At 38.9% G+C, this 16,962-nt stretch overlaps 1 protein-coding gene across 4 annotated transcripts in view; it reads left to right on the top strand.

Annotated features, from left to right (window-relative positions):
• Nucleotides 1-9,833: 9,833 nt before the first annotated feature.
• The window catches only part of Palld (palladin, cytoskeletal associated protein), a 413,286-nt gene continuing 406,157 nt past the window's right edge, over nt 9,834-16,962 (top strand). For 2 of the 4 annotated variants that reach the window (XM_028881040.2, XM_028881039.2), the window contains exon 1: nt 9,834-9,991. The gene's annotated coding sequence lies outside the window, so the exon portion shown is untranslated. The remainder of the gene's footprint in view (nt 9,992-16,962) is intronic. The other 2 variants (XM_028881038.2, XM_028881037.2) reach the window with 1 other exon arrangement.

Raw genomic sequence — 16,962 nt, 5'->3', positions numbered from 1 at the left:
TCGGTTGAGGGGCATCTAGGTTGTTTCCAGGTTCTGGCTATTACGAATAATGCTACTATGAACATAATTGAGCAAGTGTCCTTGTGGTATAATTGAGCATTCCTTGGGTATATGCCCAAGAGTGGTATCATTGGGTCTTGAAATAGATTGATTACCAATTTTCTGAGAAATCACCATACTGATTTTCAAAGTGGCTGTGTAAGTTTGTACTCCCACCAACAATGAAGGAGTGTTCCCCCTGCTTCACATCTCCCTAGCATAAGCTGGAGATCAGTGTTTTTTATCTTAGCCATTCAGATAGGTATAAGATGGTATCTCAGAGTAGTTTTGTTTTGCATTTCCCTGATTACTAAGAATGGTGAGCAATTCCTTAAATGTCTTTTGTTCATTTGAGATTCTTCTATTGAGAATTCTGTTTAGCTCTGCAACATGTTTCTTAATTGGTTGTTTGGTATTTTGATGTCTAGTTTCTTGAGTTTTTTTTTTTTTTTTATATGTTTTAGAAATCAGCCCTTTGTCAGATGTTGGGTTGATGAAGATCTTTTCCCATTCTGTAGGCTGTCGTTTTACTCACTCATAAGTGAATACTAGATGTAAAGCAAAGGATAACCAGACTACAACCCACAGCTTCAGAGAAGCTAGTTAAGGAGGACCCTAAGAAGGATGCATAGATTGCCCTGGGAAGGGGAAATATATGAGATCTCCTGAGGAAGCTGGGGGTGAGGGGGGACACTAGAGGGTAGGGGATAGGAGATGAGAACATGAGGAAACAGGATGGTCTAAGGGAGACAGTTGTGTAGCTTGATATGTTTAAGGAGCCCTGGCAGTGAGATCAAGATCTATCCATGGTGCATGAGCTGGCTTTTTTGAGTCCATTACCGATGGTGGGACACCTTGCCCAGCCTTGATGCATGGGGGGGGGGGTTGGACCTGCCTCAACTGAAGGTACCAGGTTCTGCTGACTCCCCATGGGAAACCTTATCTTTTCAGAAGAGGGAATGGGGTGTAAGTTGTGGGGGAAGGCTGTGGGAGAGCAAGAGGAGGGATGAGAGGGGGATCTGTGGTTGGTATGTAAAATGAAGAAAAAACTCTTAATAAAGAAAAATATAAAAAAGAATAAAAAACAAAAATGTCAGACCTGGAGAGTTGACTCAACAGTTCAGAGAATTTGATGCACTTCCAGAGCATATGGGTTCTGTTCACAGTACCAACAACAGGTGGTTCCCAACTCCCTGTAACTCCAGCTCCTAGAGGGTCCAGTGCCTCTAGACTCCACAAGTACCTGCCCTTAAATGCACAGACCCAACCCAAAACAGATGCAAACACATACATATCATTTAAAATAATTTTACATTTTATTTTTAACAAATCAAAATCTAAATCATTGAGAGTAAAAAGTGTCATGAAGCACCAACTAAAAGAAACAAAATCAGATGTCAGTAATCTTTAAAGAACAGTATTTCCAAATAAACCATAAGCTGTCCTAAAAAGGACTGTGCCAATAAAATGTCCCTATGATCACTATCCTCAGAGGGGCAGCAAAGGAGCCTGCAGTAGGAAGAAGGATAGGTATTTTGATCTATTCTGTCAAGTACACTAGAGGATAATTAATAAGAAATCTATTGCATTGTTAAAAGCCAGAAAGCTTACCTCAGGAAGAGTTCTGCAAGTGTACAACCAGGATTGAAGAGATTTCAGAGCTGAAAGTCTGCAACTGTCAAAAATAGTAAACCAATAAATAGGATTGTAAATATATAATGCATAAGCAACTAAGAAATAAAGCTAAGAAAACTTGAAGCCTACAAGCTTTTAAAAGGGGATATAGAAAAGAGTGTTTATTTTTGCTTTATTGCCCTCAATTCTGCCTGAAATAAAAACCAATCATTTATGATATGATATACAATCAAATAGCATCCAATGGCTGCTAAATGAAACTGGTGTGTACCAACAAATCGAGTGTGGAAAGCATGTTGCACACAGCACAAAATCCAGATGTCTAAAAGTTATATAAATTACAGATGCACAGATAAGGAAAGATAGATTGATGAACAGATAAAAACAGGCAGACAATGAATAGAATAATTTTTGGAGAGATTATAGATGACATGGAAGTGCATATATAGATAAATGGTACATATAGACAGACAGATGATAGGTAGGTAGATAGATAGATAGATAGATAGATAGATAGATAATAGACAGATGGATAGATAAATGATGGAAGATAAAAGCTACAGAAATGTAAATCTTTCTCTCTTTGCAGCCTAGCCTAGAACTTACAATTCTGCCTGAACATTTCTGGTGCTTAAATTACAGGCATACTACACCACATCTAGCTCTTTTTATACTTTTTGAATAAAAAACATCAGGAAGGATGAACATCAATATATTCCCAGTATCTTTTGGAATTGATCTACATGAGCCTACAAAAACTCATCCTCAGTTATTTTTGCATGTGCAGCAGCTGTGTTTTTCTACAAACCTACAAACTTTTGATTCATTGCATGCAGGAAGTATATTTGAGTCTCCAAAGAGCTGTGTCCTGTAGAAGTGATTCCCTGAACGGGGGAGGGGGAGCTCCTTTTCCTAATTTCCTAGTCTGACCCATAAAGATGGACGGCTTGACTCTAGGCCTCCTCACTTCCACAGTCCTGAAAAGTGCCTTACAATTACCAGTTCACGCATGCATCCCCCGATTCTCACTTGGGAGTCCAGTTCCTGGACACACACATGGGGAGGGAGTGGAGAGAAGAGGCCAAGTACAGAGATCAGTTGAGAGCTTCCTGGAGACACCGGGCCTTGGACTCCAGCAGTCCGGGTGCGTCCAGCATCTCAGCTTCTACACATATAGGAAGAGCTTCAGTTTCTTTTCTCTTCCCTCTAGCCTTCCTGGTTTCAATTTCCCCAGTCTATAGGAGACAGAATAGTGATTCAGCACAGATGTGTCTGAGAATATTAATGGGGCAAGATCAGATGCACTGACGTGAATAAGAAGGAGTGGACGGGAGCAGGGTAGGACTCTAGAGAAATGAAGAGCGGAGACAAATGCAGGATACTGTGTATTGGGAAATTCTAAGGTGAGATAGATGTGTTTGCTTTTGTCTCAGAGGCATGGGGGCACAGGAAAAGCGAGTAAAAGAGGACACGGGTTTAAATTCATTTTGTGAAAAGCTTCCAACAGTAATTCTACGCGGTGTGAGCATTTGAAACACCAACCGTCTCCCACAAAGCGCTTCTGTTGAGAGGGAAACTGATTTTAGTTTTATCATTGCTCCTGTTCATGTTTTCATTTAGACTCCAGTTGTATGATCACAGTGCAGTATTCAATGTATAAACCGAAAATAATGCATACTATTACCAAATGCAAAGGCATACACACAGAACAGTAATGGCCAGTAGATCGTGAAGTGATGGATTTAGCCTTTATTCTCCAGATCGGCTCGTTGGTTAAGAAATGACCCACCGAGTGACACTATGGTGCGGGCCACAGATGTCAAACGAGCACACTGGGTCTGCGACATTTCTGCCACAGCCTTTTTCGACACCTGTTGATCATTCAATCAGAGGAAACCTCAGAGCTGAAGATAAGCCAACTCTGTGGAAATTCCTTCCCAAAATAGCAAGAGCTGCGCAAATTGCTGGGCCTGCAAGTCGTGGTGGGCGGGGCTCAGGGCTGTTTGTCGCTCGGCAACTGTCTTTCATGGTTGGCATTTTTTCACTGTCTAAATTTTTTCACTGTCGAACAGCTGATTTCCTCCTTTGTCCAGTCTTCCTTTCTGATTTCCTAGGGAGTGACAGCCACATCCTTCGACGGGGCACTTCTTTGGAAGCAGCCGCCGAAATGCCCACACAGCTGTCTACAGTTGTCTAGCAGTGACCTCTGCCCTTACAAGTTTGCTGTTCCCTTACCAAGTCCTTCCATGAGTTGTGAAAAATGCGAACTTCAAGGGCAGCAAAACACTGAGGTTTTGTCTCTAAGTCAAATGACTTGCCAAAGCCATTTCTGAACATCTTGCTAGATGTTCCTTTTTCTCCAATGAATAGAACTGGAGGGGGGAAGGCAGGGGCTCATACAATTTAGGGAAGTCTTCATATTTTTACAACATCAAATTGTGCACTTAAACCTTAATCATGAAAAGACTCTTTATGTTTAAGTTTCATATTCAAACCATAATTTTCTTTGTGTTATTTTTTCTTTGTTAATATAAATAGCTCCAGAAAAATCACATTTTACGGTTGCTTAAAAATTCCATGAGTTTACTAAGCCATTCCATAAATCGCACGTGTATTTTTTTGGGCGAAGAGGATGCTCTTATACATAAAGTAGAATTGTACATTTTTATATGACGTGTCTCTTTTAATTAGGACTATGTCCTCAGTAGGTCTAGGATCGAGTAGGTCAAAGGATCTGACATTTCAAAGGTAGCCAGATGAAGATGGATGTTCATATTGCAGACAGGGGCCAGATAGCAAGAGAGGGAACCTCGTTCAAGCTATTTAAAATCAACAGAGTTTCTTTTTAATCCCCAAACCAACACATGTAAAACCCACAGTTTCTTTAAATGATTACTCTCTACTTTATAGCCAAAGGATTTGAAAAATTATGATTTGCTAATAAGTTAATCCATGATGAAACACATTCTAATGATCGACGTGACTTAGGCTTATTGAGTGACTAGAATCTTTCCTTGTCATGCTCTTAGTAAGCAATCAGACATAGATTTTAAAGAAAAAAAATATGGGGGAGGGGAATAGAAAGATTCCTCAAATCTTACTTTCCAGCTATAATAACTGGCAAAAAAACAGTACTTTTCTTATTAGATAGTAAATTAAAGTTATCTCTTCTATATTGCGTCTTTTCTATTTTCAGATGCACTTTAAAAATATTTCCTATTAATAAGGAAAATCATGGGGAGTAAGAAACAGTAACAGTCAAGATAATTTATGTTATATTAAGAAATAATTACATGGCATGAACACTGCAGTAAAGGTTTCCATCCACCCCGCCCCAGTTAATGCATTTTTTCTCAAAGATGAAGCACTGTGGATGTTGAGTGTACCATATACCAGGAGAGGAAAAGAAATTGCAATTATATATGTGTGTGTGTGTGTGTGTGTGTGTGTGTGTGTGTGCGCGCGCGTGCGTGCGCGCGTGCGTGCGCGCATATACCTCTGCATGCCCATGGAGAACAAAAAAGGGCATTGGAAACTCTGGGACAGAATTGCAGACAGTTGTGAGCCCCCCAATCTGGGTGTTAAGAATTGAACTCTGATCCTCTGCAAGTGCTCTGAATAAAACCTTGTATTGCTTTTCTGATTCCACAAGACAAAGTGCCTTTAGGATTGAGTCTATGTTATTTGTAGATTTTTTTTTTCTTATGAAAACTGACTTGCCACTAAATCAATTCTTCCTCTGGTAGAAACAGGATGTACCATTACATGTCTTCTGGTACTGCATCCCCATCTTATCTTTCACTTTTGTAAAGACTTGCATGCAGATGCTGGAGAAATGGCTTGATGAATAAAAGCATTTGCTGCTCCTCAGAGGACCTGAGTTCAGTTCCCAGCGTCCAAACCAGAGGCTCGCAACCACCTGTAACTCCAACTTCCGGCCTCTGTAGGAACCTGCACGTATGTACACATACCCACACACACCGATACACATACATACACATAAATAAAAATAAAATCAGTTTCTAAAAAGACTTGCAAGGAGGCTGGAGAGATGGCTCAAATGGTTAAGAGCACTGGCTGCTCATCTAAAGGACCTGGGTTCAATTCCCAGCACCCACAGGGCAGCTCACAACTGTCTGTAACTCCAGTTTCAGGGAGTCTGACACCCTCATATGGACATACGTGCAGGCAAAACCCCAATGTACACTAAATAACTAAATCTTTAAAAAAAAAAAAAAGACTTGTATGTTCATTGGTATTTTGTGTCTAAGTACTAGGTAACATGATATATCTACATGATTAAATGTGTACATATATATCATGTACATATATATATATATACATGTGCATATATACTTCTAAATGTAATAAGTTAGAATCATTTTCTCACTCTTCAAAATTATATTTCAAATGAAAATGAACACTGAATTTTGTTCAAAAACTTGCTAATAATCTTTAGAAATAGCCATAATGGCTTTTCCTTTATGACCTATTAATGTATTGAATTAAATCTTTATCTTTGCATGGTAAGACAACTATTACAATTTGGATAAATTTAAGTTGCATATTTTTGGTTTAACATACAATTTCTTACTACTTATTGATAATTCTTTCAAATATTACATATTACTCTTCAAAATATTATACTATGTTCTTTTACTGTATACAATTCAACATTACTCAGTAAATGATGTGATTATAATAGAATACATGGTTTTATTTTGTTTTTATAAAGACATGTGCTTATTTTTTAAAGTAAGGTCTATTGAAATTAATATTTGTTTCTTTCAGCTCTATGTAGAACTTTCCTCTACACTTGCTCCCTTTAGGCAGATTAGATTTCTGGAGCTAGAAATATAGCTTTATGGTAGAGTGCTAGGTTCAATTCCCAGCACTGAGTGGGGAAAAAACATATAATACCCAACAGTGCCCAAAATTCACATATAATTTTAAAGTATGGATTCTGGTCTCACTCTTCACATACAATTTCAATTCTATTTTCATTACTTTGGTGTTGGGTCCTTTTTCTTTAATCATTTTGTACACAACACTGTCAAGCGCCTTGTGCCCAGAAGACTGCCCACAGGATCAGGCTGCATATGTGCAGTAGATTAATGAGTAAGTCTGATGAAGAGACAATGAAAATGGAGACATGAAAACCTTACAGGATTGCTCTAGTCAATGTTCTAGTAATTGGCCTAGAAATAAATCCTTTAAACCCAATCAGTCTTTTGACATCCTCCTCTCACATTATATCTGGCTTAGATGATGTTCCTACAATCATGTATGGCATACACTGAGTTTATCCTCATCTGCATGTTAGTGACCTTCAGTGTTGTTACCCATAGAAACTGGATCTTCATCAGACTTATCCATTCATCTATTTCTGTTGCTGCCATACCATGCCTGTTTACTGATGGAGTTTTCCTAGAATGAAGAGAGAACAAAACATGTGTTCAATAAGAGGTATAAGTTCAATAAAAGGTATAAGTTGACCAACTCCTTGAGACGTGGGAATTTCACAGCTTCTTGAACTACCGAGAGAGAGGAGACAAAAAAAATAGACGAGGAAGTCATACATTTTTCCCACAGTCTCTTCATAACATCTGTGCTTTCCATCTCTGCGACTAAAATCTGCTTTAAAGTCTCAGAGAAGCAGCCTCCTGCCTTACCTAGGCAGGAGAAGGAGCCTCCTAGCCATCTAAAGTGGGAATGGAAAAAGAACATCTAATGGTCCAGAGGGATTCTCCAAGTCAATCCAGATCTGTTGTAGAATATTATTTTAAGGTGTGTTACATTTGTTTATACTGTGGAACATTTGCTTTAATGATGCAAATATGTGTTGATTCCTTTATGTTGCATTTGTTTAACTCTGTGAAGCTGTGTTACTGTGCTTGTGTAAAACACCTGATGGTCTAATAAAGAACTGAATGGCAAATAGCGAGGGGAAAAAGGATAGATGGGGCTGGCAGGCAGAGAGAATAAATAGAAGAGGAAATCTGGGCGAAAACGAAGAAGGAACAAGAGAGAAGGAAGAGGACACTAGGGGCCACCTACCCAGCCACACAGCCAGCCACAGAGTAAGAGTGAAAGTAAGATATACAGAAGTAAAGAAAGAAAAAAGCCCAGAGGCAAAAGGTAGCTGGAATAATTTAAAGTTAAGAGAAGCTGGCAAGAAACAAGCCAAGCCAAAGGCCAGGCATTTATAATTAAGAATGAGCCTCCATGTGGATTTATTTGGGAGCTGGGTGGCAGGCCCCCAAAGAGACAAAGAGGAAAAGAAACAACCAACATCACAGATTCTAGGTCCTGTACCATGATTACTAGCAGTAATGGAGTGATCAACTAAAGTTATATATAAGGTAAAGTCTGAAGCCTCCCATCGTTGAGTTCCTCTGGGATTCCAGGGCAAATCACTTCTTTCTTATCAACACTTCCTTCTATAAGCATTTAAGCTTTGTAACTTGAACTGGTCCTCACATTGACCATTTTCCCACCACTTCCAGACATCTTCTGTCACCCTCCCTCCCCTTTTCTGCCCTCTCTAGTTTTGTCATTCCTTACAGGATAAAAAGTATATTAAACAAGTGTTTCATGTTGAAGTGGGCACCTCAGACTGAGGCACTCTTTCTCCTATGATCTATAAAAGCAATTATTCCCTGTTATGTTCACTTGGTAGGCATGCTGACTGTATATATCTTTTATTGTCTCAAACTCTGATTTAAAATTAAATTGCTTAGTTCTGAAAAAAAAAGTGTTGAAATGTATTTCCAACGCAACATTGGCAGTGTAGCCTTTAGACGTGAAATGTAGAGTTTTGACATTATGGGTAGGACTAGATACCCTTATTAAAACACCCTTGCTTTCCACTTTGTACTGTGTAATGAAGTGTCTCTAGCAGAGGACACCAAAATCAAGTGACAGTTTAGAAGCAATAAAAGAATCTTCACTATACAATGAACCTGCAGGCGCCTTCATCTTCCCAGCCTTGAGAAGTATGCAAAGTCAACTTTTGTTCTGTGTAAATTATCCCAACTGTACTCTTTCCTTACAGCAGCAAAAATAAACTAAGACAATAGGACGTAAGAGGGAGTTCCACTTTTGTTCTACAAAGAGTAAGCTGTAAAATCACTGACTAATGAATGTAAGGGTGAATTGGCCATAGAAGCACTGTGTCAAGGATCAGAACACAACAAGAAACAAATAACAAACTCCACTATCAGGAATGGACTTCTTTAGAAATGAAACTAAACCAAAGGTTATGGCAGCCAATTAAATACTCAGTACTTTCTTTCTGAATAAACTGGGACCTTTCATGTGATTCGACCCATGCTCTAGTAGACAATCTTGGTTAGATCTTGCTCTAGTAAACGAACTTGGTTAGATCGAGAAGTTGTTGGCTTTCCCTACCTCTCTCCACGTGTTATTAACAAGAGAACAATACAGTGAGCCGCTACAGAATAGTTAACAAGAGGATTCGTGATGTCTTTTTCACAGCTATGGAAAGTAAATGCTTGTCTTAGACAATGTTCACTCACCATTTGTTTGGTTTTTCCAGTGAATAATTTGCTAAATGTTCTTGATGCTTAAGGCTCAGTGCTGTATCCCATAAGATTTACTCTCCATTTGCTGTACATTTGTTCTATTCAGACTCCATTTCATTATGCCTTGAACTACATCTTTAATACACACTGCAGTCATATGACAAATTTTAACTAGCAACGCTGAAATAAGAAAGCAGTTGTGATCTCCACTCAATTTGGCAGGTGTCTTAATTTTTAAATAGTTACTGGGTTTACTATTTTAGGAGAGCCCACAACATGACTAAAAGTTAAACATACAAACAGATTATCCTAGGAGTCTTCCTCCAGAATGTCACTTTTTTTTAATTGGGAATCATAAAGTATTCTAGTAAATAACTAAGGGCATGCGAAAAGGCCAGGTGGTGACTTCCAACTATAAGGTCAGAGTGGAATATGTTTAAATGCCATGCTTATTGAAATCATACCTACGGTTCCTTCTACACTTAGTGGTGTTAATTTCTAAGAACCCAGCCACAGATCTGGGGCTGCTTCCCAGCCCACTCCTGGGATTCCTGATTGTGGCACTCAGCTGAAACTTGAGTTCAGTTACCAAATATAGCCGAGCAGAGTAAGAGAACAGATGAGTGTCTCAGGCCACAGTTGTCTCAGTACCACAGACCAAGCTGTCCTTAATGGACAGGCAAGACCAGCCTCCTCTCATCAGGAGAAAGAAGAAAAGCTCCAGTGAAATCTATCGCCTTGGGGAGGCTTCAAACTGACCAAGCATTGGAAAGGTCTGTACGGTACCCTTAACACACTTACTAGTAGGGTGACATTTTTAGGACTTTTAGAGTTGGAAATATTTCAGCAGCTTTGCCTGGGACTGTGTTACCATTTGGAAAATGCTTGATTTTTTTCTTTCACAAGGATAAGAAATGTAACGTTAATTTTGTATTTTTTCCCCAAAATAGGTCCCATATAAATTTGCTGGGTTTTTCTTTGCCCACACTGTCAGGCATCTACCTTTGTGTTATAATCTTAGGTGTGTTAAACCATTGTGATCAATTCCAAAGGGTTAACTATGTTTCTGGATGGAGTCAAATTTGTCAAGGGTGTGCATGTGTTATATACTTCATAGTCAAGGAAACTGTAGCCATCCTGACCCTCATCCAGATTTAAGCTAAAAACTGATGGATTAAAATAATAGACTTGGGGTTTCAAATAACATTCTGAGTTATTAGTTCACTTTTAAAAGATTTTTAAATAACTCACAGCACTTAATTAAGTTAGTTGGCATAATAACACCAGGTAATATACAAAATAATTTTAATATGCATATGAATAAAATGCTTCTGACTGTGGGCATCAGATCAGAACACAGTCTATATCATGCTGTTTTTAAGTTACAGAGAAGCTGTCTTGAATCCAATACATGATGGTGGTGCAGAATGATTTCAGGCTCATATTACTTTTTAGCATTTTCTAAAAATACTAACTACCTTCTAGTGTAAATACTATGGCCAAATACAAAGTCTATTACTTGCCAGTAGAAAACTATTTAAAATCTGTTCAATTGATGTGTATACCAAAATCAAGTCCTTTTTACATGACAAAGATACTGGCCAACTCTTTCTCAAAGGAACTGAATATTCTGCTCAGGTATTCAGAACCTTCAAGTCGCTAACTGGAGAGGAGGTCTAGGGGTCCTATCTAGCCATTTCCGCTCTGTAATATGTCACTACACATTCCTAGTCCTGTTTTTCTGCCATCCTGTGTAGGTCTGGGTCCCTTTATGTTGGGCTTCTTTGTTCTGCAGCTGAAAGTGGATATTTACATTGCCACAGATCACACTTGACAAGACAGGGAGGCTCCAGATCACCCTAGGACCATTGCAACATCTTGGTTTTGTTTTGTTTTGTTCGTCTTTAAAAGCATGAAAAGGAATTATTTATGTTTACCAAATAGTGTGGCCTAATTCTTTAAGATATACCAACTGATACACCTGCACAGCCAGGATGAGGGTCGCCAGTGCTTCAACAGGGTGGGCAGGAGCCTTGGAAGGACACTATAATTCTTGAGTCCATCTAGGCATCACTGCCATGGAGAGTGAATGGCCAGGCCCTGGTGAAATTTAAGCAAAGAAAATAAACACTAAACAAAACATTCTGACTACAATTTACAACTGACAAATCATCATCATAGAGAACAGAGGAACATATTTCTTAAATACATTTTTAATTTAAATCAGAAATGGATGAATTAGAAATAAAATATGCAGCTATTCCCAATGGATTCAATATAAAATAAAGAGGGCACCAGGAAAAAAAACCACAAATACTCCCATTAAACATGTTATATGTGATGGAATTGATTGAATTGTCAGATTTTGTTCTGGAAATTAAAATATAGTGTCTTACTTTGGAAGGGGAGATTGTTGTATTTAAAACCATAGGGTAAATTTGAGATATCTTCCTATAATGACAATGTATCTAATAACCAAGAAGAAAAAGAGCTTGTGTATTTATTAAGAAATGATTCTATAATTAAAGTCATTTTGCATCAAACACAAGATTTTATGAATATTTTCACATTTGGCTTTTGTCCTATAGGGCTCTTTGCAACAATAAAAATATTACTGAAAGAAAAAAAGAGAGACAAAAAGAAATGATGAAGGAAATAATAAGCAAGAAATTAGTCTAAGTGTTAGCCATGATTCTAAAATAACAAAAATAAACTTCAGAGCTTTTGTTCTTTAACTGACCTTCATAGATAGGTTTTATTAATAATCAGCAACACTGAATTGTTTAATCAAAAATTACTATTACTTTTTAGGTGTCTACAAACAAGTAAATGAGGGTGCTTACTTTAAATATCAAAATCATTTACAATAGAATTATGCCATGAATTTTCTATCTCCTATCTAAATCCCACATTAGAGCTAACCAGAATTTATTGACTGGCTTGCATTCTTCCAGTCCTTCTCATGTATTTATTGCTGTGCACATGAGCATTTTTAGGTGATTATTGAAACATCTCTGAAGTCTTCAAAGCACCTGGAGGTAGTAGACAATATTAAATTATCTAGGAGTCAGTCTCTTTCCTAACATCAGTTTTCCTTTTAAGATTCTAGCAGCTCTCTGGTGTCTCTCAAAGTATTCCACAGATAACAGCCATTCTCCTCTTAAGATAATTGCTCATAGTATTTCCAACGGGAAGAGGGAATTTCACAATTACATGCAGGCTTCAGTGCTGAGTTCTGCCATCTCCTAGTGCTACCTACACATTGGGTCAAATATTTGGGCCTTTTTGTTTCAGTTTTGAGTAATAAGAATACTAAAGTAGAAAGATGATGCATAAACTGTCAGTTGTCTACAGGGTCAAATGTTTTACTCTGAAAATGCGTATCTCAGGAGCAGTCATGGGAAGTCCTGCTTCTTCTGTTTGTGAAGGAAATTTTCTTTGCTACACTCCACGCTGGCTGTGTGTGTATGCCTTGTCTTTCCTGCAATCTTTTAATCTGGAGAAACGATTCTGATATCAGCAATTAGTAGTTCCTTGTGTCAACAGGATTATTCTGGAAATCTTCCCACAAATATATATACACATATAATATATATGGTGTATATATAACATATATATGTGTATATTTTAGTCACAATACAGAGGATTCTCCCAAGTGTCATGAATGTAATTTTTAGATGAACAAGGCGTAAAGTCAGCAACATTAAAAGCCAAGGCTATTCAAAACTTATAGATGTGTCTATATTTTATCCCTTTTCATAGTAACATGTGTATGTTAAACACGCATGTTGCAAATATACTGCATATTTAGGATCTCAAAAATAAATGATTTCCCAAATAGTGGATTGTAATGCTAAGATTTCACATGTTAGGATGTGTGACACATGTACCAAATACAAAATCTCCAATATAAACACCATATACTCTATCACTGTAGTACAACATAATTCCACAGAGTGCAGATGATATTAATTCAAAGAGAAATTGTTAGCCATAAAATTACATATATAAATAATCTTCAAATTAAGTGCTATAAAACTCACAAAAATGAGTGGAATATGCACAGGAAGTTAATGCAACGTGTGATCGTAGGAGTTTTCATTTCGAAGCAATATCTGTTTAGAATAAACAAGAATTCTGATAAGTGACCTGCTCATAATTAGTGGTAGATGAGTGTCTCTGGTACCTTGTGGTACTGGCTACATCTCCCAAAGCTTTGCAACACCACATACTTGCTTAAGAGCAAGAAATTGACATGATGAATGCATGCCAAGATTTACCTGCAAGAAGTTGTTTGCCAAGCTCTGTGAGGTGACACCAGCCGCCACTGCTTCCGTGGTGCAGTCTGAGGGAGACTAAAGCCTGAGCCCAGCCTTTGCTTGGGGAAGTCACCACCCTTTTCTGCAACAACTGTGGAGCTTCCGATCACCCATGCTCTGCGGACACTGCTGATAAATATAAACGTACATTTTATCTTGACGCATTTCATGTTTTTTTTGTAGCTGTATGCCATAAAAACAGAGTATGGTTGTCCAAAGTCAATCCAGAAAAGATAAAAGGACATTTAAGTATAAGGAATTCAGAACCTGGCATTTTTTTTTCCAAATGTACTTCTCACACCTCTTCTATTACGATGTTAGATCATGGGCACATAGCTCAGTGTGGGAGACTTAGCACGCCTGAATTCCTGAGCACCAATTCACAGGACCACCAATGTAAAATAAATTAAAGGAGTGTTGGGGTGTTAGTCCTTCAGGCTATTTCCTTAGCCTATAAAGAGAAGTGTAACTCATAGTAGACACTTTATTAACTAGATGCTGAGATATTAAACTCAGGATCTACTGGGCAGTGGTGGCGCACACCTTTAATCCCAGCACTCGGGAGGCAGAGGCAGGCGGGTCTCTATGAGTTCGAGGCCAGCCTGGTCTACAGAGCGAGATCCAGGACAGGCTCCAAAACAACACAGAAAAACCCTGTCTCAAAAAAAAAAAAAAAACAAAAAAAAAAAAAAAAACCCTCAGGATTTATTCTAACTTGGCTAGTGTCCATGGTACACATGTCACAGAGAGTTACCATTTCTAACACAGTTCTGTCTCATACAGCTTGAATCTCCTTTATGTGAAATGTTTAGAACCAGAAATGTCTCAGATACCACATTTTTTTCAGTTTGAAATATTTGTATATACATAATGTGGCCCTTAGGAGATGGACCCCAGCTCTAAACGCCAAACCATTTATGCTTTCTACACACTTTGCACATATAGCCTGAAAGTATGTTCTATTATATTCTTAATGATGTTTTTAATCATCATTTCTAACAATTTGATGGGTACAACAGAATTCCGTGGTGGGGAATTGTCTACTTGTGATGTCAGCTCAGCACTTAAAAGATTCAAGATTTTTGGACTGCTGTGGGCTTCAGACTTTTGGGTCAAGCTGTTCAACACACACTAGACTTGCTGGAAAACAGAATAAGTAATTTTCTGCTTCTGATGTTTTTCGTCATGAGAATCTTTCTTGGATGTTGATAAGGAATATAAAAGTCAGAATCACTAGAGATAAACATTCAGTGTACTATCTTCCACATTTCTAAATGAGCAAGTGGTGTGCACCTTCCCTGAAAGTGTCGGCAGTCCTGACATAAACAAGTTCTGTCAGTGACATGGATGGATACGTTTTTTGTCTTTCCAAAATGTTGAACTTTATTAAATAACAACAAACTTACAAGCCAAACCAATTTCTTTGGCTTTAACCGAGGAAGTACTCCTGATTAGTATTGATGGGTCATTAACAAACACAGGAACCCCAATCTTTCTGTCCTTGATATTTATTTTTTTTTTATGGGTGGGGGGGTCTTGTGTGTGTTGTGGCATACACGTGCAGGTCAGAACATGGCTGCCAACAGCTGGTTCTTATCTTCTACCTTCTAAGGCCTCCCTCACTTCTTCTGCAGCACTGTGTACTCTAGGCTAGCCGGGCTGCAAGCTCTCTGGTGATTCTGCAGTCTCTGTCTTCCATCGTGCCACAAAAGTGCTGGCATTGTGATGTGCACCACTGCAGCCAGCGCTGTATGTGATCTCCAGGGATCAAACTCATCAGGCTTGCACAGCTAACTTCTGAGTCATTTCCCCAGCCCCACTGGTCCCCAGTGTTAATCACTACAAGAGTTGTTAGATGGTGTGTTAGACTACAGATGTGCTTATCTTTACACGTGTTCTGCAATGTATGTGTGACAAGATAGCTCTTCTAAGAGGCTGAAGAGGCTGCACTGTTCAGAGGAACCACAGTGGAGGTCAGGGCAGAGAGCTGATAGAGACGCAAGAAGAATTCTCTGCAGGAGACTAGATAAGAACCACAGGCACAGAGCTGTTAGAGTGCAGCATTATCACTGCAGGTCTGGGTGACAGGCGGCTTGAATGTCAGCTTCAAATGTTCCATGTGTGCCAGAGGCAAGTGAAACAATTTGAACTGGAGTCTGGAAAGGGGCAAAGGTCTATTTCAGGGACAATTTTCCAGGTGAGGCAGCTCATTATGAGTGATCAGGACATGGGTTCATGCACCTGCCATATCTTGCATCTACCACATCTTCTTTTACAGCCCCTGGATCTATAGGAAAGGGGGCTTCTGGAACTATTGCTAAAGGAAGATACACCATCCCAGTCTGCTGGGCTTCTCTTCCAACTAGCATCTCCTGTGACTGGTTACAACAATCTTGGGTCATGAGCTTACCTCAAGCAACAGTTTGCCCACAGCAGTGTGGGACTTGGTCCCCAGTGTGTGCTGCTTGCTATTGGAAAGCTGTTTGTTTGGGGATAGACACGGTTTGGTGACTTTGATGGTAATGTATGTGACACAAGAACTTGGACGTGGTCTATATCAGTGACACTGCCCAAAGCTGAACAGAATCTTATCATGTCTGACCACAGAGGTGTAACCTTGGATGCCCCAAAGCTGAACAGAATCTTATCATGTCTGACCACAGAAGTGTAACCTTGGATGCATCCAGATTTACCTTGGGATGGGGTGGGGGATGTTCTTGAAGTATCAGACTTCTCTTTCTGGGTACTCTCCTGTATTAGGAACCCTGGGTTTGGATGGTCCTTTTTTTCTTCTAAAACACACTAACAACACTCCCCTAAAAACTCTGGACCTGGGTGCCATCCAGTGGTGAAATACAGAAGTAATTACAGAAACATAGAAAATAAGCAGCTGACTTAGAACTTTTTGGACAGACACGAATGGCAGATTAGGAAGACAGATGTAAAGACAATATCGCACGACAGCAAGCATCTTGAGGTTTGAAAAGAAAACCATTCCCTCACTCAATAATCAAAATAAGGGCAGAAAACACATAAAATGAGATACCAGGCAGTAACCAGTATGGGGAAGTCTCAGAGAATTGAAAACAGCATTATGGGGCTCAATGAGCTTGAAGAAAATAGAGGAAAGTTTCAATAGTCTAAAAGAGAAACTTACAGGACAGAAGAATTAAAAAAAATCAAGCAGTAATTCTTGAGCTTCAGAATACACTCAGTAAATTTTGAAGGGCAACAGAGGATTCCACGGGAGGGAGAGTAAACAGAAGGAAAAAATAGTAGGGTAAGGGCAGGCTACCCGTATTTAAGGTTGGAAAAAGAAAAAGCATGCGGGGGAATGAGGATCTGCATGGCTTTGGGTACAATGTGAAGACAGCAGTGATCAGTTAACGCCAGTTTAAAGAGGACTAGAGAATGCCAAAGATAGG

Source organism: Peromyscus leucopus, chromosome 17, assembly GCF_004664715.2.
Source record: "Peromyscus leucopus breed LL Stock chromosome 17, UCI_PerLeu_2.1, whole genome shotgun sequence".
NCBI lineage: Eukaryota > Metazoa > Chordata > Mammalia > Rodentia > Cricetidae > Peromyscus > Peromyscus leucopus.
Note: the sequence above shows the minus strand (reverse complement) of the source record. Positions and strands in the feature narration are given on the sequence as shown.